Source organism: Pseudorca crassidens, chromosome 2, assembly GCF_039906515.1.
Source record: "Pseudorca crassidens isolate mPseCra1 chromosome 2, mPseCra1.hap1, whole genome shotgun sequence".
NCBI classification, from domain to species: domain Eukaryota; kingdom Metazoa; phylum Chordata; class Mammalia; order Artiodactyla; family Delphinidae; genus Pseudorca; species Pseudorca crassidens.
In genome coordinates this window covers 18,583,034-18,598,372 of record NC_090297.1, presented here as the reverse complement: position 1 = coordinate 18,598,372, position 15,339 = coordinate 18,583,034, and positions in this window count along the sequence as shown.

Here is a 15,339-nt window from a genome sequence, read left to right as displayed (position 1 = left end):
AACCCCAGTGCCGTCCTTGGCCTAAAGAATTGAGAGCCGTAAACAGGAAGAGCATGAGGAATAAGAACCCCGATGGGAAACGCCTGGCCTGTGTAATAATTAACCTCTACCCACTTGGCCTCCGCCACTTCTCATCAGATGCTTTCAATACCTCAAAACTTCCAAATCACTTCCAGCAGCTTGGGGTGACATTTTCATGCCAAAAATAGTTTCAGAAGCATCACTTCCCAGATGTCTCTAGCTAGAGGAAGCCAGATAGTTTATTTTCAGCATTTGAGAAAAGTTTCAATTCTGAGGCGGGAGGAGTTTCAGCCAAGAAGTGCCCTGGGTTGAGAGCAAAACAAATTGCACAGCCCGTGAGGAATGCGCCCCTCCTCTCCTGGGCCTCCCAGAAACCCTTGTGCCCCTGGGCTGACTTTTATATCACCACTTCCTGTGCTATAGCAGATCTAAAGAAAGAGAAACGCGGGGCCACACAAAAGCCTTTTCATTCCAATTATAGAAATGTTCATGGCGAAATGAGACTTTGGGTTTGCTTGAAAATACTCCAGTTTAAAAAAAGAAGAAAAAAAAAAAAGTAAGAGGAAGAGAAATAAATGAAATAAAGAGAAATAAATGAAAAAGTTAGCAAAACATTGATGATTCTTGAAGCTGGTGATGGGTACATGGGTACCATGCTCTCTACTTTCGTATATGTTTGGAATTTTTTTCATGATAAAAATACTTAAAGACTCCATTGCCAAGGGAGACAAACCCTTGGCAGTCTTTTCATCCGGAGTCATATGAGTTACTTATCCAGCAATTAGTCAAGGACATTAGTTACAGGCGAGTGAGCACAGGGCTCCTCTCTGGCAGGCAATGTATACAGCCTGCTATTTTTCAATCACACTAATTAAAATTAATGGTACCAGAGATGTTCTACAAGAAATAATTATCAAGTCATGGCTGTAGTTTAAAAAAAACGTTATACATCCAATTGATTCGCTGACTGCATTCATTCAGCACAAGTTTCCTGAGCTTACTATGTGGCAGGAATATACAGATTTAAAGCTTGGTGCTATCATCTGAGATCCAGCTTTGCTTTACTTGATGTGTGCCTTAATTAAGTAATTTAAAGTTTCTGTGTCTCATCTGTAAAGGAGGGCTGCTGTGAGAATTAAATGAGGGGACGCTTGCCGAGTAGCTAGCGTGGTGCCTGAGAGGATCGAAATAAATGACAGATTTCCCCACCCACCCATTCCCCGTAGTCTCAGTTGCTGGGGAAGATAGATGGACTAATCCAGCTCCCACAGAATTCAACAGTTCCTTCTGCACTTTTTTGACTGATGACAGTACAGACCCTTCCAGAGACAGGAGTCCACAACCTCACAAGGGATTTTTAAAGTAGCATCTGTTGTATTCTTCCAATGATAGAAATGATAATTGGACAAGACAGAAGAGAACCAAGAAGAAAAGTAAAAATATTCATAAACTGAACAGACTTGTGGTTGCCAGGGAGGGGAGGGAAGGATTGGGAGTTTGGGATTAGCAGACAGAAACCATTATATATAGGATGGATAAACAACAAGGTCCTGCTGTATAGCACAGGGAACTATATTCAATATCCTGTGATAAACCATAATGGAAAAGAATGTGAAAGATAATGTATACACGTATAACTGAATCACTTTTCTGTACAGCAGAAATTAACACAACATTGTAAGTCAACTATACTTCAATAAAATTTTTAAAAAATATATCCATAAGCCCTCCAACCAGAAATAAATACAATGGAAGACACTGTTTATTAACTAGCCTAACAGATATTTCCAACCCTTCCCCATTGCCACCTCCACTCTCAAGACTGGAAAACGAGATATTCACTTTCCCGGGCTCCCTTGTAGATGGGGGCAGCCACAGGACACAGTTCTGGTCAAAGAGACATAAACAGAAATCTGCTGGGGCTCTTTGGTAGGCTTACGTTCTCAATAGAAGGGACAGACACTGCAAGCCCCAGACAACCCCCCTTCCTCCTTCCTGCCTCAAATGTGGACACGGTGCCTGAAGCTGGGCGGCCATCTTGTGATTATAAAAAGCAGATTGCAGAGATGCCAGCCCAACATCACCATGCTGCTGATGCCAGGCCTTCAGACCCCCAGACAACTTATGAGAGAAAAATAAATCCCTCTATGCCTAAGGCACCGTAAGTCAGGTTTTCCCATCCTGTGAGCTAAAAGCATTCCCAATTCACACACCACTTGTTAACATTTTTTTGGATGTATTTCCTACCAGTCTTAACAGAATTGAGAAGTCTTACATATAATTTTACATTCTGAGTTTTTTTCCTATGATATGATGTCATAAAAATTTTCTCACATCACCAAAAAGCATTCCAGTGTTTATCTATCATGTAACTTATATCATTTCCATGTTCCCAGAAATAGTTTCCAATTTTTCACTAGTCAATGAGACTGGGATGAACATCCTCATATATAAATCTTTGCTTGCATCTCTGAAAAATTCTCTTGTGTAGATTCTAGAAGAGGAATTACTGAGTCAAAGGACATGAATTACTAGGTCAAAAGCAGACTAGCTACATGGCAGGAGTGGAAGGGAACTAACTGATAGTACCCTGGCCTTCCCCCCAGGGACACAAATCAGAAGTTAGTCAATCATCCAACACATATTTACTGAGTAGCTATTTCACTCCAGGCACTATGCTAGATGCTGGCGATACAATGATGACTGAAACAGACATGGGCCCTGCCCACAGGGGAAATACCATTTCTCAGATGGCCACCCAGAAAGATGGTGACTGGTTTTTATTGAACCATGGCCAACTGATGAAAGGAGAGGCTCACCATAAAGCTAAAAAGCAAAAACCAAATGAGAAAAATATTTGTGATTTCTATGGAAAATATAAGGCTAATATGCTTAATATACAATTACGATCCAATCATATCATGACTGGTATGCTATCATCAAAAATGATGCAAAAAAAATATTTAGAGGCATGAAAAGATATTCAGGATAGGTTTTAAAAATCAAAAGGCAGGGCTTCCCTGGTGGCGCAGTGGTTAAGAATCCACCTGCAAACGCAGGGGATGTGGGTTCGAGCCGTGGTCTGGGAAGATCCCACATGCCGCAGAGCAACTAAGCCTGTGTGCTACAACTACTGAGCCTGCACTCTAGAGCCCATGAGCCACAACTACTGAAGCCCATGTGCCACAGCTACTGAAGCCCACCCGCCTACAGCCCGTGCTCTGCAACAAGAGAAGCCACCACAATGAGAAGCCCAAAGACCGCAACAAAGAGAGCCCCCGCTCGCCTCAACTAGAGAAAGCCTGTGGGCAGCAACGAAGACTCAAGGCAGCCAAAAATAAATAAATTAAATTAAATTATTTTTTTTAAAAATCAAAAGGCAGATTTCAAACAGTATATAAAGTGTAAGCTTATTTAATGAAAATTAAAATTGTATATATTTTAGAACACTAGAAGGTAAACATCAAAATATTGACAGTGAATTCTCTAGTGGTGGGATTATAATTGATGTTTATTTTCTCATCTGCATTTTCAAAATCTCTATAAACTTGCATTATATTTTAAACAGAAGAGAGAAAAAATTTTTTTGAATGTTTTAAAAGCTACCACAGATATACACTCTGTCTCTGCCAAACTAGCCTCTCCTTATTCTCTGTTTTCCTGGTTCAAATATCCTGTTTGTTTTGCTTTTGTAATTCACTCATCAATGTTACCTAACACCCTCACTTCATGATCCTTTGAGACTTAAGCCTACCCAATGTCTTTTTAAATTTCAGATATTGAATTTTACAGTTTGGGAATTTCCATTTGGTTCTTTTTTTATAGTTTCTATTTCTCTATCAAGCTTTTCCTATCTTTTCTTTCATTATGAGCATACTTTCCTTTACAGCAAAACGCACAGCTATAATAGCTACTTTAAAATCATTAACCAGTCACCTCAGGGTCAGTCTCTTTTGACTATCTTTTCTCTTGAAAAAGGATCACATCTTCCTTTTCTTTGTATGTCAAATAACTGTGGATTTCGTTTTGAATATTATGTTATGAAGACCCTGGATTATGTTATATTTCCACTACAGAGTGCTGATTTTTGTGCTCGTTTTGTCAGGTAATTAACTTGGTTGGACTAAAAATACAAACATTGTCTTTTGGCAAGCTGCTCAAATGTCAGTTCACTTCTTTTATCCTTAGCTGATCTGCTTGTAGTCTGTCCTATGTATGTGTAATTTAGAGGTTGGCCAGAGATTTGTACAGAGTTTATAAAGAAGTCTTCCCTCTGACTCTCACCTTTCCAAGATTTCCGCCTCACTTTCCAGTGGCTATGATTGCCCTCAACTCTGTCCTCTGAGTTTTCAGGCCAGAAATACTGCAGGTGTTCTACTCAACACCTCAAATGGTGCTGACTGCAGCATAATGAAAGGCATTTAAAGAATGAGAAACTCATCCTGTGCCATTCCCTTCCTCCAGGTGTTGACTCTTCTCTGGAATCTGTCTGCCTTTGTTTATTCTCCAGTGCTTCAGGTAAGATTTTTAGGGTTTTTTTGTTTGTTTGTTTGTTTTGTGGTACGTGGGCCTCTCACTGTTGTGGCCTCTCCCGTTGTGGAGCACAGGCTCCAGACGCGCAGGCTCAGCGGCCATGGCTCACGGGCCCAGCCGCTCCGCGGCATGTGGGATCTTCCCGGACCGGGGCACGAACCCGTGTCCCCTGCATCGGCAGGTGGACTCTCAACCACTGCGCCACCAGGGAAGCCCTAGTTTATTTTTTATTAAACAAAATTTTTTTTTATCTTTTTATTTTTTGTCCAGAGGTTAATAGCTGCAGTCTGCAGGAGGATCAGTCTAGCTGGAGCTTACTTGGGCATACTGTACGTGGTACTCATTGTGACTTACTCTCCTGGTTTCAATATATTCAGTAGCCCCTTCTAGGTGAGGAGTCCCCATGGCCAAGAGGATGTGCTGCTCAGAGCATCCCTTTCTCCTGGGAAATGCCTCAGCGATTTCTGGCATCTGCCTCTGATCAGATTTTGGATAGGGTTGGGCACCTTTGCCTTGGCACTCCAGAGGCTGTCCGGCAGGTTTGACCCTTAAGTGGTCGCCCACAACCGGACAGTCAGAACTCAAGTTACATTTTTTTGAATCATCTCAGTGGTAGCAAATCACTGAGCTTTGAGGATGAGTTTACTTTGAAAAGCTGTTAAAAGCCACCTGGAGGGACTTCCCTGGTGGCACAGTAGTTAAGAATCCGCCTGCCAATGCAGGGGGAATGGGTTCAATCCCTGGTCCAGGAAGATCCCACATGGTATGGAGCAACTAAGCCCGTGTGCCACAACAAGAGAAGCCACCGCAATGAGAAGCCCGAGCACCGCAACGAAGAGTAGCCGCCAATCACCGCAACTAGAGAAAGCCCGAGCACAGCAACAAAGACCCAACACAGCCAAACATAAATAAATAAATAAAATAAAACAAAAACCACTTGGAGAAAACAGTATTGGCCTTAGACCCAGGCCAGAGGGTCTTCTCTGGGCCCCATGCTTTAGGGGGCACTGTGACCCTCTGCTGGCTGCACGGCTCTCCATGGGCCAAGGAGTCTTTGGAACCAAGGGAACATGGTAACACAGTCTGTGACATCTCCCCTTTCCAAACTATGCATGCGATACCCAGCACCCAGAACTCTCTGACCAAATGGTCCCAACTCACTTCCAGGACCTGCATGGACCTCTTCCACAGATGTGGAAGGCAAAATAATGGCCCTTCAAACATGCCCATTTAAAATAAACATTAATAGTTGGACAAGAAAGACGTGGTCAAAGTGTAAAGAAACAGGGCTTCCCTGGTGGCGCAGTGGTTGAGAGTCCACCTGCCGATGCAGGGGGCGCCGGTTTGTGCCCCGGTCCGGGAAGATTCCACATGCCGCGGAGCGGCTGGGCCCGTGAGCCATGGCCACTGAGCTTGCGCGTCTGGAGCCTGTGCTCCGCAGTGGAAGAGGCCACAACAGTGAGAGGCCCGCGTACCACAAAAAAAAAAAATTTAAAAAAACAGATCTAAATTAGAACAGGGGAGCAATACACAGAGTGAGTAGGGAGCTAGAATGGATTAGGAATGTGGTGAAGATGACTCATGTCCCTTTTGAGAAGAGTACAGTAGTTAAGCATGTGGACATGGGCACCAGGCAGAGTCTGCATTAAACCCCAACTCCACCACCTAACCTCTCTGTGGTTCAATTTCCTCGTCCATAAAATGGGGATACTCTTGTACTTTCCTCTTTGGGTAGCTGTAAGGATTAAATTAATTATTATGTGTAAAGCACTCTGTAATGTGCCCAGCGTGTGGCAGTTGCTCAAAAAAGATTAGCAATTTTTATTAGCTTCTCCCAACGTTGAGGCTCAGAAATGTCAGGGGAGGGGGAGGAATTGTATGGGAAAGACATAATCCACATATAAAATATGTCATGATTTTAAACAATCAGTGATGTGTATTAAAGAAGAATCCATTTGAAGTTGACTCTGTGGACATTTTCCTTGAATGGCATTGAACGAGCAGAGGAGAAAATGCCATCCTAGCACATTACCTGGCTCTATTTACACACTGATAAATATGTAAACTCTGTTTCTTGGAGATCAAAAGATAACTGTGGAAAGTTGACAGAAAAGAAAAGATGTTTATGAAGCTCAAATGCACATAACGTATCCAAACTTTGTTATACAGCAGAAACGAACACAACATTGTAAAGCAATTATACTCCAATAAAGATGTTAAAAAAAAAAAATGAGAACAGGAAGAGGTTGGAGGTTGTATAACCCACAACGAGAAGTCAGTAGAAATGTCTAAAATCAATGCATTGAGAAGTAACCACACAAATCTATCTTTAGAGGTGTAGGGTGACCACCAGAAGAACTAAAAACAGAACTACTTCAAGTGGTAGATTCCAGATTGCTTGCCAAAGATGGGAAGGCAATTAACAGCATTTAGTTTACTTGGTATTTTTCCAATAACAATCTCTAGTCCCTAAAGCAGCCTCAGGGGGCAGGCTATGTGGGTTCAAATCTCAGCTCACTTATCTTGGTCCAATCACTTCACCTTTCCAGAATTCAGTTTTTTCATCTGCCAAGCGATGAAAACAAGTGCGCCTACCTACCCGGGTGATTGTGAGCCTCTCCCTTCTCAAAGGATTGGTTGGAGCTGGGTTTTGAGGCAATTCAGCTTCCAGCAGAGCCTTTGCCTATTTAATTCTGAATCCGAAATTGAAGTGAATATGTTAACAGAGCAGATTACAAAAGCATGCAGCTTGCTGGCCAAAGAGCTCAGATCTCTCCAGCGGCTGTCAGCTGGGGTTGGGCCCCATGGGCAAAGGGACTGGCGGCTCAGCAAGATTTGCTCCTCCTGATTTTGACCAGATGAGCTGGCTTTCCCAGCTCTAACATCCTGTGACATCCTTAGTGGCTTCCCACTTGCTTTTGTACCAATCTCACAGGATACTAAACATGCTTAATAAAGTTGTCTCACCCATCTGGTGCTCAGCACATGACAATATTTCCAAATCATTTGTATTCTCAGGAAATAAAAATAATACTTTGAGTACCAGATGCTATACGAGCAAATCATTTTCATACATACATACATGTACATATATACATCCATATATATTTACATATAATTCATAAATATTTTTATATATTCTGCTCAACTGATCTCTACAACTGCCCTTTGGTAGATGTAAACCAAAGGAAGATCAAGGAGGTTAGCTGATTCGCCAGAAACTACACAGTTAGCAAATGGTTGAACCAAGATTCAAAGCCCAGGCTGCCAACTCTAAGATTCTTTTGACTGTAAACCATGATGTCTGTATGACACCTTTAACATTCTTCAAGATTTCCCCTGAAAATCTGGCACATAAATCATTCAATTCAAAGAGCTAGCTGGCCCTGGTCAATACAGCAGCCACCAACCACATGTGACCAGTGAACCCTTGAAATGTGGCCGGTCCAAATTGAAATGTGCTGAAGTATAAAATATACACCAATTTCTAAGACTTAGTACAATGAGAAAAATATGAAATAGCTCATTAATAATTTTTATATTGACTACATGGTGAAGTCATAATATTCCAGATATACGGAGTTGAATGCAATGTTGTTAGAATTAATTTCACCTGTTTCTTTTTGTTTTTTTCAGTGTGACTATTAGAAATATTTTAATTCTATATATGGTTCACGTTACAGAATTTTATCTATTGGACAGAGCCAAGCTAGACTGTTCAATTAACAGAGACATCTGTGGATCAACAGAAAAAACACTGGTGGAGAAGTCAGGAAACCTGAGTTCAGGTCCTAGCTTTGACATCGTCTAGCTGTGTGGTCTTAAGCAAACCCCTCACCCTCTCTGAGCCTCAGTTTCTCCTCTCTAAAATGAGGGACTAGATCAGATTATTTCAATGAGCCCTTCCACCCTGACAGTCTAAGTTTGTACCAGCAAATCTCTCAGCTCTCAGCACTTACTAACATCTTTGTCTTGTGGGAATTTCTCAGCCAGGAGTTCTATCTGCCCCATCTTGGTCATAAACTCCTTGAGGATAGAACAGCAGTAAATTATCACCTCTCTGTCCCCCAGCCCCAGTCTCACTGCACTGTAGCAAGCACACAGTAGGCACTTAATCATAACTTGTTGGTTTGAAACTTATTTAAAGTCTATTATTAACAGTCCCTGCTTCCTTTTCCTTCATCTCTCCATTCCCCCTCCCCCTGCCACCCAGGATTTCCCCAAAGAGTCACATATTACAATTCCAAGGAGCGTGAAATAAGCAACTTCTTGTCACCCTATATGCGTCGGCAAAGTGTAAAGCTGAAGGGTGGGTGTCACCTTCCAGCCCAGGGCTTGGGATCCTACTGGGATCATCAGAGGTTGCAGAATACAAACAGTGGACAACTTTTTGTTCTGAGTCTGTTTTCACCCATGTTGAATATGCCTCCCAAGTCACATTGTTAATTATGAAACTAATTTGATTAACATTAAAACGCAAGTGAATTCACTTCCTGAGCAGTTCCTCTAGTTTCTGCTTTTAAGACTATGTTCTGAATTTAGTTAGATTATGAATTGCCTGAGAACAGGTGCAGGGCCTTGAGCATCTTGATATTTGGTGCCCTCATGGCACTGGGCAAATTGGAGAATGTCAAAAAAAAAAAAAAATCGTTTTGGCAACAGAGAGTTAAATAGAAGCCGTCATCAATTTCAGGAACTTGGGCTGAGTGAAGTCTTCATTTAGAGCTAATGTAAACTGAACGGTGACCAAATGCTAGCACCCCGGGCTAGGACATGTGGCATTTAATCCTCTTAACCATGACGCAGGTTACTATTATAATGCCCTGTTCAGCTTACCTGGGAAGTTCGTTCATTTCAAAAAAAATGTGTTTTGAGCTCCTACTGTGAATCAGACACTTCTAGGCATTGGGGTCTGTAGTCTAATGAAAGGGAGATAATAAACAAATGAACAAAAAACCAATATCAATTCCACTCCTAGATATATACCCCAAACAAGAGAAAACAAGGACCCAAACAGAAACTTGTACACTTCACAACAGCACTATTCACAATAGCCAAATGGTAGAAAAAACTCTGAAGTGTCCATCAACCAATGAATGGATAAGCAAAATGTAGTACCAACGTACAATGGAATGTTATTTATCCTTTAAAAAGAATGAAATTCTGACACATGCTGCAACATAAATGCATCCTGAAAGCCAGACACAAAAGGACAAATGTTATATGATTCCACTTGTATGAGGAACCTAGAAATAGGCAAATTCATAGAAAGAAAAAGTGGGATAGATGGACTTCCCTGGCGGCCCAGTAGTTAAGACTCTGCGCTCCCACTGCAGGGCCCATGGGTTCAATCCCTGGTCGGGAAACTAAGATCCTGCAAGCCGCATGGCGCGGCCAGAAAAGGAAAGGTGGGATAGAGGTTACCCAGGGCTGAGAGGAGGAGGGAAGGGGGAGTTATTATTTAATGGGTGTAGAGTTTCTGTGTGGGATGACGAAAAGTTCTGGAAATAGATAGTGGTGACGGTTACACAACACTGTGAATGTACAATGGCACTGCATCCTACACTTAAAAGTGGTTAAAATGGTAAATTTTACATTATGCATATTTTTACCACAATAAAAAAATCAATTAAAAAACTAACAATTTCAGATAGCAGCATGTAAATGGGGTGAGGTGGTAGAGATTAAGGGTGAAGATGGAGCTATTTTAGGGGGCATTATCAAGGCAAGTCTCTTTGAGAAGCTGACATTTGAACTGCGACTTGAAACGTGAGAAGGGGCCAGCCATGTAGAGAATGTCCCAGGGGAAGGATGCTGCAGGCAGAGACAACAGCCAGGGAGGGGCTCTCCAGCAGTTGAAGGAGCCCAGTGTAGCAGACTTGTTCAAAAATATTCATATCTACATGGCTCGTTATAGCTAAAAACTTTGAACAACTCTGTTGTCCATCACCAGTAAGATGGATACACTAGATGTTATACGTTCACACAATGAAGTGCTATACAGCAATAAGTTAGGACTATACACAATGACATGGATGGATCTCACAAACATAAGTTAGAAAAGAACACATCCGGGGCTTCCCTGGTGGCACAGTGGTTGGGAGTCTGCCTGCCGATGCGGAGGACGCGGGTTCGTGCCCTGGTCCGGGAGGATCCCAAGTGCCGCGGAGCGGCTGGGCCCGTGAGCCATGGCCTCTGGGGCTGTGCATCCGGAGGCTGTGCTTCCGGCGGGAGAGGCCACGGCAGTGGGAGGCCCGTGTACCGCAAAAAAAAAAAAAAAAAAAAAAAGAACACATCCAGGGAATTCCCTGGAGGTCCAGTGGTTAGGACTTGGCACTTTCACTGCCGAGGGCACGGGTCCAATCCCTGGTTGGGAAACTAAGATTCTGTAAACCTCGCGGGGGCAGCCAAAAAAAGAACACATCCAGTAAGACTGTATTCGTATAGAACTAAAAATAAACATAATTACATTGTTTGAGGATGCATACTGTTGGAGGACAAAGAGAATGAAAAGTGCCCACTGAACTGAGAGTATCTTGAGACTGAAAAATGAAGCAGGCCCTGCATACACTCAGTGGGTCAGTGTATCATAGGCTGACTTGCTCACGGAGTGGGATCAGGCAGATGACAATGGGAAGCATTCACGGCTGCGCTCTACAGCACAGAGGGGCCACTGGGACAGTTTTATAGTTAACCTAGCGAACGGGGGTACGTGCTTGGAAACACAGAGTGCTCTCCTGAGTCAAGATTTATGAATGAGTCACTAGTCTGCTGAGCATTGGGAGGAAGTCAGCCAAGGTCTTCATCATTGTTTGGGAACTAAGAGCATAGAGGCCACCTGGACCTAACAATCATTAAACATTATCTATTAACTACAAAGCCCTCGACAGAGAAGAGATTTGCTACATAGTACAGCCCAAGGTAGGGTCAGTGGAAGGACAGGAGGAACCAAATGGGCCCAAGACTGTGTCAGTTATGCTAACATCCAGACACATAGAGATGTACTAAAAGTCTAAAGTAAAGCAAGGATAGTATTATTAGAAAAGCCAGGATAGGGCTTCCCTGGTGGCGCAATGGTTGAGTCCGCCTGCCGATGCAGGGGGCGCGGGTTCATGCCCCGGTCCGGGAAGATCACACATGCCGCGGAGTGGCTGGGCCCGTGAGCCATGGCCGGTGAGCCTGCGCATCCGGAGCCTGTGCTCCACAATGGGAGAGGCCACAACAGTGAGAGACCCGCGTACCGCAAAAAAAAAAAAAAAAAAAAAAAAGCCAGGATAGTAGTTATCTGGAGTGGGAGGAGGGGAAATGAAGATGGAATTGTGATTGGCGGTTGGGGGGTGGGTGGGCTGGGACTTGCAGGGTGTTTACAATGTGCTACTTCTGGACCTTGGGAGGGAGGATACATAAGTGTGCCCTTTATAATTAGTTAAATTATACATATGTGTACTTTTTAAAATTTATTTATTTAGGCTGCGCCGGGTTTTAGTCACGGGATCTTTTAGCTGTGGCATGCGGACTCTTAGTTGTTGAATGCATGCAGGATCTAGTTCCCCAACCAGGGATCCAACCCAGCCCCACCCACCCCCACCCCCACCCCCACCCCCACCCCGCATTGGGAGCCCGGAGTGTTACCCCCTGGACCACCAAGGAAGTCCCCATATGTGTACTTTTCATATAAGTAAGAGTCTGGGGAAAGATATGTAACAAATACATAACATAGTATTAAGATTCAGATACAAAGAATTACCAAAAATCAATAAGAAAAAGACAAATGTATTAGTCAAGGTCCAGTCAGGTGACAGAAAACACACAGTAATTTGAACTGGGAAAGCATAATGTAAAGTATTGTTATCTAATAATAGAGGACTTTTAGAGTAATTAATGACTAAGGTGTAAAGAGAATGCCCAAGAATGAAGCGATAGCTGATATAGGGAACAGGCTTTACCTATAGGACTGAGGCAGAGCGCCCAAGAAAAGAACAAATCTGGAAGAGATTCAGACCTCATGAGAGAAGATGTTGCTCTACTAGATGGGGAAGAGGTTTGCTGAGATGCCATAGGCCAGGGCTGACAAGCAGAAAACTGCCCACTTGGGTGAGAACAAAACTCACTAGGGAACTACTTAATGCAGAAGAATAGCTGGGAAGCCACCCAGTGGGTGCCAACAGAACTCACCTAGAAGATGCCCACGTGGTGCCCCTGAAACTCACTGGGAAGCTGCCCACAGGGGTGACTCTAAAACTCAGTAGCATGAGCACGGCTGTTTGTCCCACATACCACTGGTCACTGAACATTGCTAGCCACTACGCATCACAGAAGCACGAAAAGAACACGGAAATCCTGAAGAGAAGCCCCCTTCCTCCTGCAGTTTCCCCCAAGCATGCTCTACAGACAAGGCTGATTATCGTGCCAGCTGGCAAAGGGGACATATTTACAGGGGTCCATCTTAACTATCAAAAGCAGGGCAATGAATAGTGGCTTCAATGCTGAGACACAATAAATTGTTAACTGACACCACAAACAAATAACCCAGACTATCCTTAGAAGGATAGAAAAGAAACTAGTAAGATATCTATCTCCAGGGAGAAGTCTGGCTGACAGCAAGGTAAAGGTGCGTGCTTTCCATGGGCAGACCCCAGGGGAACTGCCAGGAACGAGACACCCACAAAGAAATCTACCCCAGAGAGTCAGATGTCATCTGCCAGAGGTCAGATGACATCACCTATAGAAGGCTGGATTTCAGAGCGTCAAACACAGAACTGAGATGGGGCGGCCAACCAGAGGAGGCATCCCCCACTCTGTGGAACTGCAGGGGGGTCCCCAGAGAGAGGATCGCAAAAGACATCCACAAAATCATCTCACAGGACAGTCATCCTTAGATCTCCACTACTTCAGTAGTAATCTGGCACCGTCAGATTAGTAGTGAAGCCACCAAAAACAATCTTTCCCTCCCCCGCCCCAGCCCTAGAGGGACCCAAAACAGGGCCCAGGGCGTGGGGATGGAGGGAAAGGAGAAAAAGAGAAGATGCAACCATGTGTCCTCCCCACTCTGCAGGCTTCTGAGCCTGGGAAAAAGGGAAACTTTAAATTGGATGAAAGTCTGAAGGTTTTACATCAGACTGGACTGGGGCTTTTTATTACCCTGTCTGCCAAACCCAGCAGTTGTTTTTTTTTTTTTTTAAAGTTTTTTAACTTCTGTTTTATATACAAAGAGGTAATATTGTTTCTGCGTAAGGTAGATTCCTGGATGACCCATTCAAGGAAGTTCACTTAGTCCAACTTATTCCACCATGAGGCCAGCCCATAAACATGGGGAATGATGAGGTCAGCCCTCCTGCACCTCCAAATGATGTTCATTCAGTTTCCCAAGGCTGATTTCTATCAGTCCTCTTTCATAATTAAATAAAGTGTTTTGTGCGGTTTTTTCCTGGAAGAATTAAGGCCTTCCTATGCACAAATATTGTTTCTGCCACTGTTGCTAAAAAACTCCTTTGTGATATTAATCCCCACTGGAGACCAACCCTCTCCACGTCAAACAACAGAGGTGCTCATTTCACTTGAAAGATTGTTTTTAAAAACCTCCAAATTCTTCCCAATTCAAGACAGTTTATATTGTCTCAGTGATCCCCAGAGTTCAGAAGCACTGAAACTTTTTTTCTATCAATAAAAGACAAATTTAGCTAAAATACGTGCCACTACAAACATTAAGCAGCCTGAATCGCTCCCCTTTGGCTAATAAACATTGCAGAAATTCCAACAGGTAAACTGATCTGAGCTCCTACTGTCTTGTCAGGAGAAGATGCATAAAAAAGAATCCTGATTTACCCCTATTATTGAAAAAAGAGAAAGAAAGAAAACAAGCCCGAAGAAGATCTTCAAAAGCACTCATAAAGCTGTAAGTTTCTGCCAAGCTCTTATGGGTTTTGTGAAATCTTATCATTCACAGCACCGCAAAACAAACAATTCTATGTACACTTCCCTGTTTCTGCCATCAATTTGCACCTGGGTTGGTGGATCCACTTTCAAGACCAACAAAGGAAAACTTCTTTAGATTCATGCTAGAAAAGACCTTACCTTGTTCCACTGAGCTCATAAACTGCTGGGAAGCATTGGGGTTTCTCAGTGTAGGTTCACAAGTCAGTCTCTAAGAAGATATCTACCCCATGCAAACACCCAGTGAACCAGACTCTTTTCTTAAAGGGTTTAGTAGATATGACAGCACAAGTAATATTGATAAAATGAGTGCACCAAACCCCTCTCTATGCAATATCACTATGAGTTAAAGCTTCAGACACACACATTAACAAAGTGACCAAAATTACTCAATGATCCCATTTTCTTCACAAGAAGCCAAAACTTAAAGAAGCAACTCCATGACCCGTGCTGCAGGTAAGTAATATATTTTCAGTCTAAACTGTCCTGGAGGCCTGTGACAATGCTTACAGCTCTGTAAAAATGGACAATAAAATCTTTAAAAGAATTTTCCGAGGTCAAACTAAAAATTTAGCACTATCTAAATGGTGCTTGATGAACTAAAATTCTAGTTTAAAAAAAACACGTTATTTTAATGAACAGTGACTTTCTGAGTCACTGGTGTCTCCAAGGTACATTTGTGGGGGGATTTTTGTTTTGTTTTGTTCTGGGCTTAAAGAACAAACATTCATTTCCCAAAGATCTGGAGGCTGGGAAGTCCAAGGCAAGATGCCTGCAGATGAGGTGTCTGGTGAGAACCCACTTCCTGAGTCTTAGAGGGCTGTCTTCTGCTGTGTTTGAGTGAGGGAGCTG